General features: G+C 35.9%; 1 protein-coding gene across 5 annotated transcripts in view; it reads left to right on the forward strand.

Moving 5' to 3' along the window:
• Window positions 1-23,312, forward strand: part of LOC132199477 (transcription factor Sox-13-like) — a 199,879-nt gene that overhangs the window by 91,175 nt on the left and 85,392 nt on the right. For all 5 annotated transcript variants that reach the window (XM_059624214.1, XM_059624218.1, XM_059624219.1 and 2 more), the window contains one exon: window positions 13,313-13,407. The gene's annotated coding sequence lies outside the window, so the exon portion shown is untranslated. The remainder of the gene's footprint in view (window positions 1-13,312; window positions 13,408-23,312) is intronic.

Consider the following 23,312-nt stretch of genomic DNA (forward strand, 5'->3'; position numbering starts at 1 on the left):
TGGCGCTCACGGAAATTAATCATCCACAAAGATGAATTCACACACACACATATACGAATTTCGGATGGAATGAGAGTAGAGGGAGCGCGCGCGTGGGGCATTATTTTTGGATTTGTGTGTTTTCGCCCCAAATTATGTCTTCTGAGTAGGTGCGTTGTCTTGAAAGTTCTACCTCTGGGTTTTGTATTTGAAAATCGTCAAACAATAATAATAATTATAATATTTAAAAAAAAAACTTTATTCACCATAAAGATTATTTTTATTTTATAACTATAAACAATTATTATAATTGTTTGAATTATAATATAATTTAATTATAGATGCTGATTGTCAATGATGATTTGTATTTTCATAATTTATTTTGAATTATTATTTCGAGAATTTATTTTTTCATAAGTTGATATCAACGAAAATGGTTACCAAAATATATTTATACTGTTTAAATTTAAATTAAATGACACCTTTGAATAGACAGCAATGTCTTTAATAATTAAGGGATCTAATAATTTGCCATTGTAATTATTTATTTCTATTTATTTATTAAACCTATGTGATTCAAACTGATTCAAACGTTATGATAATTCATACAGAATAGATTTAATTTTAGTACATAATCAAATGACACTATTAGTTCTTCAATGTAGCGTAAGGTTTTAGTGGGTGAATTCTCTTCTCTCTTCTGGAAGAAGCGACAGCAATTTGATAAGTTATTAGTTTAAAATGCTAACGCTAAGTTGGATTTCATGAAAAATTGACACCGGGCAAGACTTGTTGGAATAAGAGAAATCAAAAGGACAACTGATCCCAAAAGGCGACCTCCTTTTTATTTTTTGTAATTTTTCTTTGCAACGAGGCTTCGTCCGTTTTCAATTTTTTGTAAGTTAAAATTAATAATTAAATTAATTAAATATCAAGAAAAAAATTAAAAATTTTGAAGTATATAATTTTTTCCAAATAAACGGAATAATTTACTCCACCCCGCAGATCACATACATCTCATTCATTCCGAACTGGTCCAGCTTCTCTCTGGATAGATAGATAGGCAAGCAGCTGTGCTTTTTCTCCACGAAAACGATGCACCCACCCGCGGAGAGCGCATGCATGAGAGACACCCCGTCCGTTGATGGGGCGCCCAAGCCAAATCTCGGCAGGCTATCTTGGCTCCGGATGTGCCTCTATTTCTTTTCCCACTATTTCTGAATAATTTTTTTGTGTGAAATCTGGTAAAACCTTTATCCACCTGCCAAGATCGTTGTGTTTGTCTGTTAAGCGGGCAGCGTCACCTGTTCTTCCTTTTCACGATTTGAACCACATATCCGCCTGCTTAATGAGAGAGAAGAGCCGAGCGTCGCCCACACAAACTCATTTACAACTCACACGCGCGCGGCGACGTGAAACCGTATAGCTCGGGCACCAATACTTAAACACACACTCCACTCTGACTCAATGGGCGCCGGCGTCACGTTTTTAAAAAACGATTACGACGCGGAAAAGAATCGGCGAAATGTTTTTTCGTGCGTACAAGACGCGCGCCGCCGCCGCTTCGAAGCCCAAAGTGTGATTTTGATGAAGTGGCCTATTTAGTGATTTCATTCTGTGTGAGAATTTAGTTGGTCATTTTATAATTATGCAGATTTCAAATTTTTTAAATATTAGCCTAAAATTTCAAAATTATTCTTTAAATGTGAGACTTTCAACATTATAATCTAAATTGTATGTGTATTTCACATTGATGGTATTATCAATTTAAACCCATTTATTCTACCATATTATACTTAAGGCCAAATAACCCAACCATTACAGTTGTCACCAACAATACTTAATAAAGACCTGCCCCAGGACATTTATTTATAATTAAAAAATTTGTTCACGTTAAGCAAAAAAGATAATAGTAAAAAAAACGCATTTATATTTAATGTTGAAATTAAACTATATTAATGAAAAATTTTTAAAATTAAAACAAAAAAAAATATATCAAATGTTTTATAACTTGATTTACTTGTTTTTTAAATGATCATAACTAAAAAATTAAAACTTTTAATTCTACAAATAAAAATATCTCGTTGTCTCGGAACGTAATTCCACGTCAAGGCGATTAGTCTCAGTACTATTTTAATTATTTCTCGTTTCGAGTGGTTTCTTTGGGTTTTAAATTCTCAAAAAAGTAAAACATATTAATATTCGAGTAAAATTTTTAAACAGTTGTGATTAAAAAAATTTCAGCAGCAAATTTTACAACATTCAAGACAAATACGAAAAACCTTAAGCTGACAAGGAAATTATGTCGATTTCATTAATTTATTTAAACAAAATTGTGCAACCAGAATAAACTGAATGCTAAACACTCTAGGTGGATGTTTTAGTTTGCATGGACACGGCAAAACCAGATAGGTTTTTAAATTACATCTGCAAATCTTATGTCTCCTATTTGTTTGTCCTTTATTTTTATTATTCAACAAGATTATCATTTTTTCGCACCATTTCCAGCTGTGAGAGACAAATTTTGCAGAATATTATTGTGAAATAAGCAATCAATTTTGCGCTGCTTGATCTCGAACTGGGTGGTACGAAATCACGGGCCATTAAAATAACAATCTATTTCGCTCTCGCGCTGCGCGTCTCTTATGAGAGAATTAATGAAGCGTGTGCAAGCATCTCCGGGAGGATTTCTCGCATTCCTCCTTAATTTTACGACAATCGAAAGGCGGCATCGCCAGCTAAAAGTTAAAAAAACTTTGTCGTCATTTTCGCCGGGGCCTAATTTACTATACAGAGTGAAAAAGAGAGACACAAAGGTGACGCGCGGCGGCGTGAAGAAAGAAAAAAGATAAAAGGCGAAGCAGAGGTGGCCAATCTTCTTCCAGCTACACACTTTGGATTTATGTGAAAGCTTCCATAATCGACGAGTAGAAGTCCGTCTGCGTTTATTTTAGCGGCGAAAATCATTTAGCGCGGCTGATCTTTTAAGAGCAGCGCCTGTGTTTTTCTCTCCCGCTCGCGCATCTAATCGTGTCATTTAAATGCGCAAAAAGGGAAATTTACGACGCGGGGCTACATAAAAAGGAACACGCTGCCGCTGATTAATAATTCTCTTATATAATATTAAAAACATTATTTTTCTCCTCTCCGCGAGCCGGCCGGGGCGAACAAGGGAATCGCCAACTTGTCCTTCCAAGTACGCTATAAAAAGCACATAAATTCATTACACTTCATAATTTATTAGCGGTTTATACGGCTGGTCTAGATGTTGCTGGCTGTCGCGCGGGGCTGAAAAACATTGTGCTCGCCGGTGTGATATTATAAAAATAAAAAAGTGGCGGTGGAGATGCGCGACACAACAACGGCCGCAGCCAGCCGGACGGTGAACCAGCTTCAGCCCAGGAGAGAAGCGTTCAAAAAATTAAAATAATTTAATAGCAAATAATAAGATGATGTTTGTTCACAGAAACTTATTTCTTATCTATAATAATTAAAAATATTATATATCCATTAATTCATATTTAATATCTCAGTTACACAGATAAAGCACCGTGTAAAATGTGTTAATTACCTAAAGTTGTTTAAGAATAATTATTTAAATGAAGTGTCATTTCGTTTTAATATCTATTTTATTTTAGACCAGTAATCTAAATTGCACAATAATTTGTTAATAACTGCTATCTTTTATGTATCTAAATCTAAAGTAATATAAATTAAATTTAAAATATCTTTTAAAAGATAAAAAAAAACATTATTTAAATTTAGATAAAATTAGAAACAATCATTGTTTTAAGTAATTTAGGTACCTCAAATTAACCTACTTTACCTGTTTTCTGTTGTTTTCCTCAATGCTTACTTTCAATTAGTGAAATTTGTGGCTCTGTCTGTGATATTAAGAAATTGTTTCTCAGCGCGCATGGAAAACGTTCGAGCTTGATTTACGGCCCAGACCAATTTTTCTTTCTGTTTGTTCTGTCTGTGCTGGTCAAAAATAGTAATTCTCTAATTTAAAAAATTTTAACACGGCCCTCGCCGCATTAATTAGAGAAACTTTTGTCTCTCTCGTTCTCACTCGAGACTGCTTTTAAAAGCTAAAGTCTGTTGCGCGACTGAAAGTATATTTCATCGTCTAAAGGGGTACACGCAAAAAGCACGAGAACAACACGTAATAAATCACAGTGAGTCGAGAGATATTCCTCTTTCCTCCATTGTGGCGGCGGGAAGATGACCTCTGACGATAAAAAGCAAGCTCCGCCGGAAAATGAATTTTCATCCCATTTCCAGCTCTTTTATTTAGTTACAGGTGATAAAACCGAAATTTATGAGTTTAAATACATTATTGCGAAAGAAGGGTCCACTCTATTTGTCAGCCTCGTTTGCATTCACCGCGGTACCGTTTTTCGCACTCGGCTGCTTTTATGACTTCTGAATGAAGTTGAAAAATTAAGCACAAAATTACAATAATAATTGCGCAACACAACCTGTCCCCTAATCTGCATCTCTAAATCTGCTCGCCGGCCAAACACGATTATAATTGTATTCAGCGGGCATAAATTTTGGCCGAGAGAGCTGCCGGTGCAGTTTCGCTATTCGCAAATCGCCAAAGGCTAGTTTATGGGCTCGAGGAAGAAGAAGTTTAAAAAAAGGCTGAGTGACTGAATAACTGAACCAAAGCGACTGACCACCGGCTCGCCAATTTTCGCGCGCCAGCATGTGGAAGATAAATTGTTCTCTTTAAAGCCTTTGACTTCATGGATTCTTTTTTGCTTTCTTAATGTGTGCTGATGCTTAAAGTTTAAGATGTATATATATCCACGTTCTACTTATTACTCATTATAATCTTGAAAAAATTGTTAAAGTTCAGCAAGCTGAAAATAAATTTCCTGTTATGAAGTTCTTTTTAATGGAGTAGTTTTGATAAGCTATTTTATTTTCCAAATCTTATGAAAGAATAATTAATTTTATAATATATTTTAAGATAAGAAATTCTTTTTGCTGTATAAAATTAATTTTTAAAGATAAAGTGGAATTTTACATATCGTTTTCAAAACCTTCATTTTAGAAAGCACAGAAATTTCTTTTTCTTATCTAACATATTTTGAATCAGAACGGCAGAATATTGCAATCATTTTGAATGGATTTTGGAAAAAAAAATTTAATTCTTACTCTCCAGTTTCTCTACCAGGATAAATGAAATAATAAATAAATGCGCTATATCTGATTGTGAGCACACAGATGTGCAATGTTTCATATATAATGTGTGACACGCAACGAGTGTTGAGTCGGCTGAAAAATTAACCACCTGCAGTTGAAAACAAAAGTGAAGAGCTATTTTCATATTCCGCAGTGTCTCTTTTCTGCATTTTATTATCACTCAGCGAGAAAGAAGAGTCGCTTGTTCGCATAATCGTGCAGAAATGCGAGAAAATCTCTTATTATTGTTTTTGTTACCAACGACGCTTCTCTCTCGTTCTCGGAATTACAATGATTAAAAAGAAGTCCTGCAGCAATATAATTCTGTCCGCCCGAATGAGTCACGTTTATTAGACATGCATAAAAGGGAAGCTCACATATTAGATCCGCGAAATTTTGCACACATGCGTGCCCACAAAGGAGTCGCAGAGACCAGTGTGTATCCTCTCACGCGTGCTCCACTTCTGCCTCTCTCTCTCTCTCTGTGTATTTGCAAAATACATTCGTATGTATTGGTGCGTGCAAATAATATACATGTGGAGAGTTTTGTATTTCACAGTCCGAGTCGAGCTCTCTTTCCCCCGGCTTGCTTTTTCAGCCGCAAATATAAAAATGTTGCCTTTTTATCTTTCACCCATAAAAGTAGTAAATCTAACCCTATAACTCTGCAAAGGGAACTAGAGTGGTCAGCCAAAAGATGATGTTCGTCCTCTCTTGATAAAACATACATGAAACAATCAGCCGCCGGCACATCAAAGAAAATTGAACTCGTCGAATATTTTACTCGCGAGATACACATGTGGTGTGTCTCCTCATGCATAATAAATAAAATTAATTTTGATAATTTTTGCATCCAAATTTTTTTTTTAATATTTGTAGAAATTTCCTCTCTCTCACTCGCTCAAGTCACTCAAACAAACATCTCATTCTGTCAAAAGACTTCATTTTCCTCAAATGTACTAAAAAAAAATCAGTCTTTATGTTGACGTACAGCGAAAGAGGCAATTTTAAAAATCTCGTGCTGCGCAGAGGCCAAAGTAATTACAAACAGAGATTCAAATATAGAGGAGTTTTCATATCTCATCATCAGACACAACGCGCGGCGAAAAAGAGGCCAGCATTTCTAATAAATGTGTTCGCGTTTTTTTTTTTCGGAAAAAGTTTCCTGCTCTTCAAAGCACTCTCTCAACACAGAGAGTTATTATCTTTGCGTTTTTCTTACTTCGTCTCCTTTCTGAATCAACTTTGATTGCGTTCTTTTTGCTTTCCATCCATCTCTGCAAAGAAAAAGGGGCCACCTCTTTTCCGCCCCCGAGACAGCCCTCTGTGTTTGGTCTTCTTCTTCTTCTTTCTCTTTATTTTTCCACTCATAAAGAATCCTTTGTGCGCGTCGTCGCGAGAGAGCGAACTGGGGAGGCTAAAGAGATTGGATAATTTGACTAATCTGCAAATCAGCTCTGCGCGAGATGCACCGTAATAAGTGAGTGAAAAATAAAACATCAAACGCTGCTTCTAATGCAGCCCTCGTCTCGACATAAAAGTAGTGTGTAGGCTTCTTTATTGCGTCGGCTAATTTTATTTGCCAGAGAAATAAAAATGTTAAACAGCAGCTTTAAGTATTTCGATGAAAAATTCAGGCGACGGAAGTAATTCCACAAAGACACACATTTCCTCCCTCCTCTTGTGTTCTTCTGGGCGCCTGCTTTTATGCACAGTCGATTCGTGTGTGTGATGTTTTATGGGACGCGCACATACTATATAAGAAAGACCTTAAAGAAAACACTGCAGGCTCGCGGTGTGACACACAGGAAACTCGAGCGCGAGTCGTTCGTTAGAATGGCGTGCCGCTGACAAAACAAACGACCTTCTTTATGTCTCTTCTGCTTTTTTTATGTATTGTCTCGGGAGGTGTGTGTTGATATATTGTGCAGTCTTGACTTCTGTGCTACCGAGTTCCTCACTCATTCATAACACTTTGAAAAATTTACGAGTCTTCCTTCGAACTGCAAAAGGGGTTCTGAAAATTTTAACTCGTAAAATTTCATATTGAAATATTTAACTTTTGAATCAGAATTATTAATTTAAATCTAGGTTTTTGTTTGTTGAAAATATCACTTTCCATTTACTTTTTTAAATAAGAGGAACTAATATATTTTTTCATTCTTATTTTGTAAAAAAAATAACAAGTAACATGGATTTTACATAAAATTCAACAGTGTGTTTGAGCATTCCTTTAAAATATATTTGTTTTTTTTTCTTCTTTTCTTCTGTACCATAAAGCGAGCAATAAAATCAAACCCAATCCCCCTTCACTTTCTATCCATCCATCCATCCATCCATCCGGGCGTTCCGCCTCACTTTCTATGTCGTCGTGATCCATAAATAATTGACGGCGCGCTTAAAAAACAATTCCGAAACAGAAGTCCCCTATTCTCATTGTGCGGCGGCGGCGGCGTCACTCATCTGCAGCCTAAAACAAACCCCTTGCGAGAGCTAGGATGCATAATTCACGAGGTGTCATTACTTTTCTGAAGGTGGCGACAGCTTTTGTTGTTTCCCCAATACCCTTGAGGTGTTGTCATCATTACCTCTCACTCCGGAGCAGCACTCCCTCGAGCGCCACAACAGCTATTAATATTCGACAATGCCAAGGCAGCCTCCTTTGTCTCCCCACCCCTGCCGCACAGCCGATATATGCCACCCGCGCGACAAAGCCGACAAGCGGGTAGCATAAAATTTGAAAATATTAACTTGTTATAACATTTTATTAAAAATTGGTTAATTCATATTTATTGTTGCAAAAATGAAAATTTTAAATAGCAAAAGAAAATACGTAATTTTAAAGAAGAAAATAAAATTTTCAGCTTGGCTTAAAGTTTGAATCAAATCCATGAAAAATTTCTTTACAACAGAGGCCACCTAGGGTATGTATCAACTAAAAGAATTCACCCCACTTGTGCGGCCCCTGTGCACAGAGTGGCATGGAGGAAAAGCTTCATTTCCGCGGGAGATTTTTCCCTGAGAAAATTGGAAAAATTGAGAAAAAAGCGGCAGTCGATCGAATTGTGTGTGGGGCTGAATCAGAAATTAAATATCCCCCGCATGAGTCGGAAATGAGTTTGAGACAAGGGAGTCGCATGTGGAAAACAACAACCCCCCATTGCATTAGCACTGCTGCGAATCAACCCCCTGGAACTCTTTTATGATGTGTAGAGGGGCGAAGGCGCGAGAAAAGAACGCGCGCAAATCTGTAAGTGCTTTTGCTGCTCTACTAATAGGGCTAAATACTTTTGCTTGTGCAATATTGGCCGACTTCCGGCAAAGGGGAGAACAAACACTGCATCGCATTTATGCAACTCATCTCCCACCGCTCAATTTTCTCAGCATATTTGTAATTTCCTGATTTCGGCTGTGAACACGTCGCACCCTTGTGCTTGGAGTTCAGTTTGTTCCGGTTGTTAGGAACGTGTTTTTTTCTACTTCATAAAATCAATTTATTGTAAAGGAAGATGATACAATTTCTTGTTTTATACATAAAGAATTCTTTTTGAATTAATGCGAAAATGAATTTTTTTAAGAATAAATAATTTGATTATTGGTATAGTCTAGCATTTTTTTTTAATTTAATATTTAATTTAAATTACGTATTACTTCATTATTTATTTTTCAATTCAACGATTAAATCCAAAGATATACCTGAATTTCGAAAAGAAAAATTAAAAACGTTTTCCCCCGAGGCGTTTTTCTGGACTGGTAATTTCGAAATCAGCGACTCTTCGTTTTCTCAACTGGAAATTTTAAAATTTATGACTCTTTAAAGAACTAAGGTCCAAAACATTTTAATTCAACGATTAAATAACATTTGGTTTAAATATATGCCAGCAAAAAATGATGATTTTTTTTATAAAGTTGAATAAAAAAAAGAAATTGTTTTGTATTAAGATATTTTTAATGAAAAACGCCTTGCATTGCAACTTCCATGAGTACATTTGGTGCCTGCAACCTCACGGTTATACCATACTGTAATTAAATTAAAATTCTGGAGAGTAAACTTTTGTGCATATATTTTTTGTCATCACAATAATTCCTACGATTATGCAACCCCATCTGAACAAAAGTCGCGACATCCAAGAGCTAATTGGTTGGGGTGTTGCAAACTGCAAAGCGCAGAGCATTTTTATTCACTCGATTCGCCTGCACAATGCAGATTAACCCACAAACCACCAGAACAATACGCCGTGTAATTAGCGGCTCGCCTGCGGGGTACGCCAGAGTAATCTCTCTCACAATCAAGCCCTCTTTTATCCTTTGCGTCGGAAACAATGCCCCTCCACATACCCAGGGACAAACGACCCGCAATTAACGTCACGTGTGCGCACAGCCCGTGCACCTATTGATTGAGGTCAAACCCCATTTTCCCGCCACATTGGCGAAGGAAAAATTGAATTTCGAGCTCTCTCGTGTGCGGGCGGATGGAGCCGTGTGTGAATGGGAATTGTGATTATCGGGGCGCTAACTTTGTAACAAACGTCAGCGCGATTCGCCAGCCGTTGATGCTGCGGCTGCTTTTGTTGCGGTCACACAAACTCGGCAATCAACCTGTCATACTGAGGTGGAAGGACCATCAAGGGGGAAGAGGAAATCGAAAATCAATTGTGGCAACAAGGCTGCGTTGTATGTATAAAAGGTGCGGGAATATGAAATCAAAATAATGAATTCCTGCAATGCCAATTAAGGGATTATTAAAAGGCTGATATTTGGTATTTTTTATTCATTTTATCATTTTGTTTTCTAATTAAATTATCAAAAATAATAAGTGAATCACAAAAGAAAGTAAAATACAATTTCAATCCTTGTTATTTTCACTAAAAAAAAAAAAAAAATCAAAAGTCAGGGCGTTTAGATGAACATTTCTAAAGTTACATGAACTTGGAAACATGCCAGTCATATTCTCAGGGTGAAAATTTAACTATTCACTGCAAGGCAAGCTTGAAATTATGCACTTAGAAATAAAACAATAACTATTTTGGAGCTAAATTTTTTTAATTTTCAACCTGTAAAGAAAATTCAAATTTTTTGACACTATATAAATTAAATTATAATTCATTTTTAACAAATATTAGAATTAAAACAAACATTTCCTTTCAACGCGCGCTTTACCGTTACTTCCCTTGTAAAATTTTCTTTCAAGAGGTCAAAGGAAATTGCGCAGTGTTCTTTTTCGGACGCGGCGATTGCAGTGACCAGTGGTGTGGCTCGGGTCGGGGGCAGTAGAAAAGCTCTAGCTTGCTTGCTTGCATAATGGCCAGTGTGGTGGCATTGAATTGGCAACACAAAGAAACAGACTTTTCTCTGCTCCGTTCGCGTCTTTCGCTGTTTTGTTTGCCCAATACAAAATAGCTGGCACCGCTGCCGGCAATAAAGTTGCAACCTTTTATATAAAGACACAAATCCATTGTGCGCTCCCTGCCTGCTTTTGCACAACAATCGCCGCGCTTTTCTTTTTTGCCGGAGCGCGAATAAAAGAGAGGAGCGAGCGAGCGCTGCAAATAAAAAGTAAACAGAGAGAGAGAAAAACACGTCGCCGTTCTGTACTTGAGGTTTTCGCCTGAATAAATTATTTATCTTGCGCTGCTGCATCTGCTCTTCAATTTTTTTCCAACTTTTTGTTCTTTTGCTTGGTTAAAATACCGCTGTTTTTTTTTACTACAGAATTGCAAAATTTTCCGCAGTTGCAAAGTAAATTTTTAATTCTCTGGAGCATATTTTTCCAGGCCGTTTAATTCAACACAAATTGAAGTGCACTCAAGTCGGTGAACAATTGAGTTGCTGCGGTTGATGAGCAGTAATTCAAAAACATTTTAATTGAGATTCAAACAAACGTGCGCTTTATTAGGGATAATTGCAGCAGCATAATTTGAGTGCTGCTCTGTGTGTTTTCACCGCTCAGTTGTTTGATTGTGCGTGAAGCATGAGCGCCAACGAGCGGACAATGAAAGGCGCCGCATTGCTCAATTTGCTGGATTAGCTTGTTGGTTTTAATTGCGTGCGTCGGATGCAAGGCTCAAGTAGCCACAACAAGGCACGCTTGAAATTTACGCAGCAACAACGACGTTTAAATCAACTATGCATTGCTCATTGTGCAAAAGGAATCTATTTTTTAAAAATCAAAATAATGAAAACGAATTTTTATAATAAATTTAACAATAGAAATAGTTAAATTTAGAAGTGTTGATCCCAATTTAACATCTAAGAGTAAGTTTCATGGGTCTTTTGAAATTTTTATAAACTGTTATGTTCATTTAAAGGACCAGTTACACATGCTTCTGAATTTCTAAAATAAATTTTTAAACAAATTTGACATTTTTTTTTAAATGAAACACTTTTTGTTGCTGATGATTGCCTGTAAAATTAAAACAGTTAAGATTTTCACATTTTGGACAATATTTCATCATCCTAATTATCAATATTTTTGTTAATGAGAAGTCACTTTAATTAAAAAAATTTTCAGTTTCAAGGACAGTGGTAAACCACGTGGGTTAGTAAATGAGAATTCTCATTACGGCTGAGACAACAGAGGCTTTTGTCCCAGCAAGAAAATGGGGAAGTGGAGAAATAAACCCTTCTCTCTCGCCACAATAGCAGCCAGTTGAACGAGCGTGAATTTTTAAAACCCATATCTGCTGCGTGCGCGCTGAACTTCTCCGCTCCTTGTCGCTCATCATCAGTTTCGCTCTCGTCCTCTCTTCTCATCATTTTTCCTTTTCTGAAAGCGCCAGCAGTGTGACACGCTTGCTATTATCTCTTGCGGCGGCCGGGGGAGCCGTTGAAAAAAGTCCGCCGTGAAAACAATGCTGCACTTGGCGCGCATATTTGTTTTGCTCCGGCCTGCTGGGAGAAGATGGTGCGTGCAGAAAAATTGGAGCGCCATTCTCTACCGCTGATGAGCACGCCGTGCGATCCATTGTGCGTGTTTTGAAAAAAGAACAAGTTCCAAATTTGAAAGGCTCCCTGAATAAAACGGGGGAAAACCTCGGCACGGAAAATTCCACTCCTATGCGAATAAAAAGCACCGTTAGAATAAAAAAAGTGTTCATTTAATTATTTATATATCTACTTGTTAATTGAGTCGTGCTTGGGTGAGTAATTACTGATTAGTGGTCATCCGTGACATTAGCATTTCAATGGAAAATTTGCTGCAGCTTGCTGAATGAGGCTTAATTTCATTCTTTTTTTCTGGGTCAACAACTTTGTTGCGAATTAATTAAGAGAGCAATCACTGATTAATGCGCTGTCCGTTCGCAATCTGCTTGTTCAAATCTTCTCTCTGCAACACTTTGCTGGAATTAAAACGAGCTCTTCAACATAATATAAGAGAGGACTTAAAATTTTTAATCTTTCACTTCAAAAGAGATGTGCCAACGGATGTTAAGAGACTGAAAATTAATACTATAATACTGTGAGTGGCTTTCACATTTTTCTTTGATGAGAAAACTGTGAAGAAATTTAGTATTAGCATAGAAAAATAAGATTAATTTCTTGAATTAAATCTAGTTTTAATCAGTGACTAATTTTTTTCGCAAATTAAATTTTTCTCTTTTAGATAAAACAATTATAGATGTGGGACCTAGATAAAATTTAGTGTGTTAATTTGATTTAATTATATATTAATATCTCGCCGAATGTGATGAGTCATTGCAAATTTTGCACCTGCAATCTTATTTTATACTGCCAAAAGTGAGTCATTCCTCAAGCAATGACACACCCGAACACCATAATCAGCACACAAAAAATTTACTCGAGCATAAGATTATGATTGAAAATTCCCCAAAGCAATCGAATTTAACACAATATTGATTCAGCTCCAGCATCTTTAAGGGTGTAACAACACCGGCAGCTCTCTTTATCTAATCTTGGGCAGTCATAATAGTGTGCATGAGGTTCGGCGTCTCCTCCCCATTTAGCTTCGCGTTGAGATATCTCGAGAGCGAGGAGAATCGGAAATTTTTATTTAAGTGAAAAAAAAAATAAGTTGCCTCGGCAGCTTCGCGTTCAAGTGCAGTCATAGCATATCACTGCGCTTTCACATTGTGTGACTGTCTCGTCTCAAGATAACAACACCTCTCTCGTTTGTCCCCAGAATCTGAACAAGAAAAACGCTGATCGCCAGAAACGGACTCTTTTTGCACACTGCCTGCTGATTTAGTCTTTCTGCCACTACTTCATGTATTGTTGGTAAGTACCAATTTATTTTATTTTTTTTTTTTAAGAAAAAACAGGATTTGTAATTTTTTAGAACTAAAAAAAAATTTCTTGAAAAAAGTCATTTTGGCTTTAAAAAAATCCTGTTTTTTTTTTTTTATCTTTCACAGCACAGAGAGTTTTCATGATTTTTTCCTTTCCGCATCGTCTATTCAATTCGTCCGCTTTTGATAAATGACCATCCACGAAATAATTAATTTCAATTTTGTCATGCGGCCGGTTGATGCTTCTGCGATAAGAACAAGTCTTGTAATTAAAATGGCGGTTTGGGCCCGGTTAATCAATCAGCTTGAAAAATAATAGCCGGTCAACATTATTATTGTTCGAGATATCTGCTGCTCTCACCGCGTTTTTTTTTCGATGCACAGAAAAAAATTTTATCAAAACGAGAATGAACACACTTTGCCAATTAGCAAGCAGATGCCTTTATTAAGATAACGTCGCTAAATCTCTTTATGTGTATTTGGATGGAGCGGCGCCGCTGGAATTTATTATTTCTCCGCCTGCCCGTCGAACAAAACAACTTGATCATTATATTTCTCATTCACGTCGGAATGTTTGGAAAATTTGCGGCGGCGTGAGCAGGCAGATGCCAATAATTGAGAGATTCATCTTTCAAGGGAAACTTTTAATTAAATTTTTAAAATATTATTAATGATTTTCAATATTTTCAACATTGCTGAAAAACGTGTGGGAAACGATTGACCTCAACGATCTATTTATTGATGGTTGATTGTTTAAATTTTTTATAATAGGCCACAAAAACTTAAATTGGATTAATAGGTATTTTAAAATTAAAATAAATCTTATTTAATTGATTAATTTTTTAAAGTTTTTGAAATTTGCTTGTTTTAGTGTCGCATGTCGATTACCGTGACCGATACTTGTAGTGCCGTTATGATTTAGGATATACAAATAATTCATGCAAAAAACACTAGCCCGCTTTTAATTTTCTTAAATAAGATTGTTTATAAATAATCTTATTTTATAAATATAATTTCATTGTAAATTTAGATTTAATTTAAATTTCTACTAATCGCGTTTTTAAAACCATGTCTATCTTGATCTCTAATAATTTTAAATTTGAACTAACTTGCAGATATTTATTTCAAAAAGTTCTCATATTTCATTCATTAATCAACAAATAAACTCCCTGAAACTCTGCACAGCATGTTGCAAAGTCATAGTAAAATAATTGGATTGTTCTTATCAAAGATCTAAAGATCTTGTATTCATTCATTAATTAAGCAGTTCTTCTGTTAATCGCTGGTAATTACAAATTATCTCATTTTGTACTCGCAAACGATTTTTTACTTGACACTTCCTTCGATTGGCTGAAAGTTGTTATTGTACATCTGTACTTCAGTCACACACAATTAATAGATAAGTGGAGGATTTATTGTGTTGTGTTTACTGAATCAATTATAAATTTTATATACCTCTGCATCTAATCCCCGAGCTCATTCAAAAAAGGAAAAATCGTGTGATTTATTGCATTGTTGTTGCATTGAGAGGACACAGAAAAATCCTTTGAATGATTAACACGCCATTTGCGTCACTGAGTTACAATAATATATAAAAGAGAGGTGGCTTGACCCATAATCTCTCTCATTTATATACAAGCAACGGAGATAAAGATGGCGCCCAGATAATTGTAATTGGCGAGTCCACTTTGCAACAAATGGAAATACTCATTCCAATATATAATATGAGAGAGCGATAAGCGCGTTTATTATATTATTGAGTGCTTCGGCTGGTAATCCAGTTATTTAGCCATAAACCGAGAGCAGAAGGAAAATGGAAATGATGCCTCTTTTTTATACCATGGGAGCTACTTTTTACGAACAATGATTTGTGGCGACTTTTATTGTCCAACCTGACGAGCTACTTTTTTTCCGTCCGCAAATAAAAATAAATATATCTGCTGTTTTTACTCGTGGATATAATTCCTCGATCATATAAGAGTTCGGTCCGGTAGCTAGAGTGCGTCGTGTGTTTTATTTCGCGCCACAAAACGCCGCCGCGACCATAATACCAAATAATGCCTCTGCACACGGTGGACGCTTGTAATTGGCTGCCGCCAGTATAAAAGTGCTGCTGCTTCTTCTCTTTATTATACAGGTGACCGCTAGTTACTTTTATAGTCCTACTTTTTAATGTTCCTCTCGCACTAAAAGTAAAAAAAACACACACACACACACGCTAGAGTCGATGTGTGGGATAAATTTCGTGTGAGAAACGGCGCGCAAGAGGTCAATTATTGTGCCGCCTCTAATGTCGCACACTCAGCCGAAGAATTTTCCGACTTGAATTTGCTCTTTACCTGCTGATTTACGCACAATTAAAGCTAATTGCTATGGCTGGACAAAAAATTTCATGCATGCACGAATGGTCCGAATAAATTGAATTTTTAAAGGCGACAAAGGCAATTTTGTTTAGAAAGAAAAAAATATACAACCTGGAATTTGGAGAGATGAAATTAAATATAAAATGAATACTAAACGCTTTTTGTTTCCTTTTATTTATAGTTTTCATTTCTTCAGTCTAATGTGTCTATTTTGTTGGACGTGTACCAAAACTTAACAACATTAAGTACAAGAAGCAGATTTTAAGATTAAATTATATATTTTACTAACACAAATCTGATAAAATTAATTAGATGAACTTTTAGCCGGACATTTAAAAAGAATAAAATTAATTTCGTAAAATAAATCTTACCATAATAATTCTTTGAAAATTATGAAATTTATAATTTTATAGTTAATGCAAAAATTTAATTATCGTAAAAATCATTCTGGTTATTTGTGGCTGACCAGAATCTGAGGGGAAATGAAACACCAAAAAATGAAAAAATCAATGAGAGTAATATTTAACCTATATTTTTTAATTGAAAATGAAAGATTTTTCTTATTTCTGTGAAGAAAAATTTATTATTTTTTACAAAAGTTGATGATATTAAAACAACTTAAAATATTTAATAAAAATTATACTTAAATCAAAGAGACCACCCTTGCAAACAAGAGCCCCTTTTTCCAATCAGCCTGATGCACCGCGCGTCCGTGTTTTTTCATTCACGATTTGTTAAAAAGATGAATCCAGCTGGGGAAAATAATAATCGAAAACGGCGATAAATTTGACAGAGGAACCTGACCGCAATATCTATTGAGAGCGGCGGCGGCGAACAAAAATTTTATGTGTTCCTTCGCCCCAATCCGCGGAGGGAGCGATCGAGTTATGTATGTCGGTGGCGTGGGTGGCGATCTGCCCCGAACGCACTTTGGGGGTTTGCGCCGCCGCTCGCCGCCTGAAAAATAGAGCCGGCGAGGGGCAACGCAAGGGATGCGAGGGCAGCTCGGATGTCCGCCGCCGCCGCTCGAGTGCATCTTACATAATTAATGATTTGCAGCTCTCCAGCGCGACATAAACCAAACCTATGTTCTCGAATTTGACACCAATATTGTATGAAAGAGATCGGAAAAAGAAAAGTGGCGCGAAAGATGACGACTTTGCTTGCCGAGAGGGCATGTTTATTGCTGGGGGATTTGCAGCTCACTGAATAATTGGACGATGTAAGAAACAGGAGACTTTTTTATTCAAAAAAGAAATATGAAAATTAGTATATTTTTATAATGCAGGTATAAATTTAGAGTTTTTAAATTTTTTAACTAGAAATTAATTAATTAAAAGATGACGTTTTGTGGCTGAAATCTGAAATTCAGTTTAAAAAAATGTTTATATTTATAATTTTTTCCTCAAACAACCTTATTTAATAATATTTTCAATTTTATAAACTTTTCCTCACATATTTTATTTTAATTAATACTTTAAATTAATTTTTATGTAATTTTTATTTATTTATTCTCCATTCAGATACAATACATATGTAAAATACACAACATCTTACATCAAGTCTAATAGTACACAAAATTATTGCTAAACTGTAGCAAATTATGAAACAAAATTAATAATCATTTAAAAAAAGTCCAGGCTATAAGTCTTGAATTAGGTCATTCAAGAGAAAAATAAACACATCATGGTCACTTACGTAAAATAATTTTTTGGTTCAAAATGGAATAATTCGTTAGCATAAACTAAAAGAGAAATTTCCTGTCTGAAACAGAACAGAGTTAAATTTTCCAAATTGATATAAATTAACATGAATTTTAAAGTAGTTTTGTGTTCGTCAAGCTTGAAAAACCCAATACAATATGTCAGTTCAAATTTTTCTCAATGTCCCCTTCTGCCCAAGTGTCAAGGGGCTCCGCTTCGATACAAGAACCTGCCGCAGCGAATTTCTTCGTTCCGTTTCGCACACAAGTTATGGCCTCTTTGGTGTTTTCTCTTCTTGTTTATGATAAATATAAATGGTGTCGTCCCCGACCAATGTCGTATTAATTTATAAAGGCAACACCACCTCGGCGGACTCTCCGCTGCTGCTTCTTCTTCTTCTTCCGCATACATATAAAAATTTACACCACTTTCATCCTCGCTTCATTTATTTATATATTTTTACCTCCCTGACCGGTGTAATTCAAACCGCAGCTTTATATAAAGGGACGTCGCCAAATTATAAAAATTTATGTCGCCCGGTGTGCATGCGTATAAAAAATATTTATCGCCGCCACTTTGGTCATTTTTCTCACCGACGCGTATCGTGCGGAAGTGAGAAAGGACGCCGGCTGAGGAGAAGAACGCGCCACACATCTCGCGGAAGCTATTTCGAGATTTTTGAGGACACAAATTTCGTCAGCAACCGACAAAAAGTGGCAATTAAAATGTATTAAAAATATTTTGTATTTATGGGTCAAATAAGAGAAAAAGAGATTCCTAGACTCGGGATTAATAATTTAAAAATTGGATAAATTTTTCATAAAAAAATTATTTATTTATTAAAACACAATTCATTTTGTTCAATCAATCAACAGATTTTTTTATTTGGTATTAGATCAAATATATACACAGCGATTGCCTTTTGATTTGAAAGCTTTATTTGAATTCAAAAAAATATTTTAAGCAATGACAACACATACCAACTTAAGATTTTGGTTTGAATTTAAATTATTAATTACATAAATAAATATTGAATGCAATAAAAGTTTTTGAATATTTTATTATTTAATTTTTGTTAATTCCGTTTGTGAAACCGTATACAAGGTGCATTGATTATTGAGAAGCAAACAAGGAAATAATATCACTCAGAGTAGCCCCTTTCCTCCCTTTTTTTCCACTCTCTATCTCCTTCTCTTTTCCAATACTTTTAGCACGCAGCACGCATTACATATATAGCCGTTATATTTTTTAACTTTTCCCATGCGGTGGGCCGCGGGGAAGATGGAGTGCGTTAGGCGCGCGAGTTATCGTTCCCTCGAGGATGCTCCGCAGCTTGTTTTACATCGTTTTGTTTCTAACAATCCCGCCGATATCTTATATACGCAGTGGTCGACCCTAGCTTTTCTCCATCTCTCTCTCCTTTTCCACCCGGCATTATTCGGAAAGTCATAAATTCGCCGTTTGATAGCCGGTTGCTAAAAAATGAGAAAGAGAACCACGGGAGGGCTGCGCGCAGAAAAAAAACGTATATTTAAGCGCCGACCAATCGTGCATGAAATATTAAATACTTTTTGTTTCTTCCCAGCACGTCCGATCGAAAACTCGCACAGCTGTATATATAGATACAGGAAAATTAATATAAAATTCACGCGGCCCGAATTTGAATGGCGATAAATTAATCGCCGTTTAAAAATTCATCGAGTTTGGCGCGCCACAGATAATTGCCAATAAATAAATTCCGGCAGCTGAATATCTCGGAACTTTCTTTATAAGCATCGTGCTGATTTAATTATTATCGCCGTTGCTTTTTCGCATAAAATCGGCGCATCACCGCGGGCCGTTTGGATAAAAAAAAGATGAAAATGTAACACCAGCAGTTGCTGCTCCAGGGACAAATTCATCGGAATCAGCACGTGTGCGTTTGTCGGCTACCGATTGATTTGCATACACCGTTCGTTGGTGCGGTCAAGTGCCTGCGCGCCATAAATTGAATGAAATTTATGTCCTGTCTCGTAAAATTTTACTTGCGGCAAGCGAGCTCCTGCTAATACATAAATAAATAAAATAATAAGCGCGTGAAAGAGAATGAAAAGAACTAAAAAAGCTTGATTGGTTAGGCAAGTAACAATTACGCGCCGGGCATTTTATTATTATTGACAAACCCTATCGAGAGACAAGTGGAATTCTTGCCGAGACGACGTGGCGTAAATTTCATTTTTAACTGCGGAGGTAATGAGCTGACAGTGTAAAAGCAGCTGCCAATAAATGCTAATCATCATTATTTTAGCTGATGCGAAGAAATGTTTCATCTTTGAATCGAAAAAAAAAATTTCATTGGACATTATCTCGTAAAAGTTAATGGAAATGAAAAGGATTGGGAAACATTGACGATGAACTCTTTGCTAATGCATTAATTGTATTATAAACCAACAAATGTGCTCAGGTCATAATAATATAAGACTAGCGACATCCAAATATTTAAGGGGACGATTTAACACCAGAGGAGCAGGCGGTGAGACGTACAATTGTTGCTGCTTCGAAAGCTGCTAAAGAAAAAGGTGTAGTTAGCAAAATTCGGCGAAATGGACTGATCATTGGAAATAAATTTGTTAATCCTGAGGTGTTAGTTGACCCAAACTGGCTACAGAATTTTACAGAAATATCAGGAATTGATAATAATTTGCAGGCGCGGCCGGAAAAGCGAGCACACTCACCGACTGATTTAGGTGCAGACTTAGAGTCCATTGAAACAGAAACTGCGAGCGCGGGTTTTCACAAACCCCGCAGCAACAGTACAGGCAGCAGAAGGATAAAGAATGCGGGAGATGCGACCCGGAGCAGCAGCAGAGACAAGCGAGTGAAGCAAAATTAAAATCAAAATTTTCTTTAATATATAAAAATGATTATATTAGCATTAATGATTATGTATCTCAAAACCAATTTCTCAAAGTAATTTTTCTTAATGCGCAATCCCTTGCTGATGTAAACCACATTGTGCTTTTTCGTCACTTGCTAGCTGAAAAAGTAATTGATATTATAGGAGTTTCAGAAACTTGGCTCAAAGATAAGCACGCAGATAACCTAATTGATGTGATTGGTTATAATATTTTACGCAATGATAGGGAAGGTGCACGAGGAGGTGGAGTAGCGATCTATTTAAAGAAAGGTTTAAAATATAAGAAACTAGCGGCATCTCCGCAAAATAATAATTTGCAACTTACAGAATATATCTTGTGTGAAGTGGAGCAGGTGAATGGAAATATTTTAGTAGCAGTAATTTACAGGCGCCCTAGCAGACTAACAAAATTAACTAATTTTTTGAATAAATTGAATGAAATGAGTGCTAAATATGCAAATTTGATTATTTTAGGAGATTTTAACTACAATTTTGCAGATGGATCACGTGAAGGTAAAGAACTGGAAACAGAATTGCAGGATCTAAGTCTTAATCGGTTGCCTATTAAAGACACTCACATATCATATAATGCAGTTACAACAATTGATGCTATTTTTGTTTCGGACATGTTAAATTGTACTAATTTCGGAAAATTGCTTAATCCTTTATCTAGTCATGAAATATTATTTGCGATTTTTGACTCAAAAATAATTGAGGCTGAGAGTGAATTTGCAATGTATAGGAATTTTTCTGCAGCAGATAATAATTTTCTACAAGAGAAGGCGTTAAATGTTGAATGGTTTTTATGTGGAGCTGAACTAACGATTGATGGCAAAGTTGAAAAATTTAATAAAATGCTCATTGATTTTTATAATGAATTTGTGCCACTGCAGAGGCGATGTGTGCCTAAAAATTTTAAACCAAAACTTCCCTTGCAAATCAGGTCCGAAATATCCCACCGTGATCGTCTGCTGAGCCTTGCTCGTCGTATTAAAAACAATCGATATCTGTTTGATGTTTATAGGGCTGTTAAAAACAGAGTGAAGCAGTTGATTTTAACCTTTTATAGAAGCCGAGTTTTTGATCAGTTAAGTTCCCTCAATAATTCAGGCCAAATTTGGAGTAAACTTAGAAATATGGGCTTGATAAAATCAAAACATAATCACGCAAGTCTCCCTGTTAGTCTAGATATTATGGTAGAAGAGCTGACGGTAGTGCGCGACCAAAGCCAGCTTGCTAAAATTGATAATAACTATGTAATTCCAGGTATAAAGAATAACGAACCATTTCACTTTTCTTATGCAAACCCTGTGGATATTAAAAAAGCAATTTTCAGCATTACTTCGGCAGCTGAGGGGCATGACAAAATTTGTATTAGCATGATAAAGAAAATTTGCTGTGTTCTGATGCCAACGCTCACTAATATTATTAATTCATCTCTACAGATGGCTGTATTTCCAAGTGCGTGGAAAAAAGTAATTCTAAGTCCAATCCCAAAGGTGCGCATCCCTTCCAAAGCAAGTGAATTTCGTCCAATAAGTCTCTTAAGCACAATATCGAAGGTTGTTGAAAAAATTGTGTTCAAACAAATTCAGGAATTCTTAAAAAATAATAATTATTTAGACGAATTTCAATCTGCCTACAGAAAATTGTATAGCACGACTTCCGCTTTGCTGAAAATAGCCGAGGATATAAGGGCAGCGCTTTTTCGCAAAAAAGTTGTTTTAATGGTTTTTCTTGACTATTCTAAGGCTTTTGATACCGTTGATCATAAACTCTTACTGAGAAAACTTTCCCAGCTAAATTTTTCACCGCCTGTTTTGCAATGGTTTAATAATTATCTTTCTGACAGAAAGCAAGCAGTAAAAGGCAGCGATGGAAAATATTCCAAATGGGCTGAATTAAATTGTGGAGTGCCCCAGGGTTCAGTGCTTGGTCCACTTCTTTTTTCACTTTATATGATTGATATAAACAGAATTTTTAAGAGCAGGTGTAAATATCATGTGTATGCGGACGATGTTCAGCTGTATATTGAATGTGGAGTGAAAGAACTAGCTGATGCAATAGGAATTATGAATTTAATTTTGCAGGATGTGGCAAAATGGTCCGAAAGGCATGGATTAAAATTGAATGCAGCAAAAACTAAAGCTATGATAATTTCCTCTCCTCAAATGAATAAATTAATAAACTTTAATGTTCTTCCTCCGCTGGCAATTAACAATTCTAATATTGAATTTGTAGACACGTTTAAAAATTTAGGAGTTCATTTTGATAAAGAATTTCGATGGGATAAGCAGATTTCAACTGTTTGTCAGAAAATTTACAGCACTTTGAATAACCTGAATAAATTTCGCAATTTTACGCCTCAAAAGGTACGGCTACAGTTGCTAAAAAGTTTAATTCTCCCACATTTAGATTATTGCAGCATAGTTTACTGTGATGTGAGAAAGGAGCGTCTGAAACGACTTGATGTTGCATTAAATAATTGTTTAAGATATGTTTATGATGTCAAGTTTGGTGATCGAATTACACCCTTCTATGTGAAAGCAGGAATTCTCAGAGTTGAGGAGCGAATGCAGCTTAACATACTTCTTATGACACATAAAACTTTGCATGGAAATAGCCCACCCTATTTAAAAGAATTATTTTTATTGCGAGATGAGCATCATTCGAGAGCTGCTAGATCACACAAACTTTTTCTGCTGCCACCTTTTGACTGTGGTGATTTTTCTTTTAAAATGCAGAGCTATCATTTATGGAATGCGTTGCAGGCGAACTGGTGTCTGAATGAAAATATTAATGTCTTCAAAAATAATTTGATGCAATCTTACTTGAATAAATATAAATAATTACTGTGAGAAATTAATAATTATAAATGAAAATGAATAAGTTCAATAAGGAGGCCACCTTTCCTGAGTCGTAAAAGAAAAAC

The sequence above is a fragment of the Neocloeon triangulifer genome, unplaced genomic scaffold (assembly GCF_031216515.1).
Source record: "Neocloeon triangulifer isolate White Clay Creek 2 clone unplaced genomic scaffold, ASM3121651v1 ptg000014l, whole genome shotgun sequence".
Taxonomy (NCBI): domain Eukaryota; kingdom Metazoa; phylum Arthropoda; class Insecta; order Ephemeroptera; family Baetidae; genus Neocloeon; species Neocloeon triangulifer.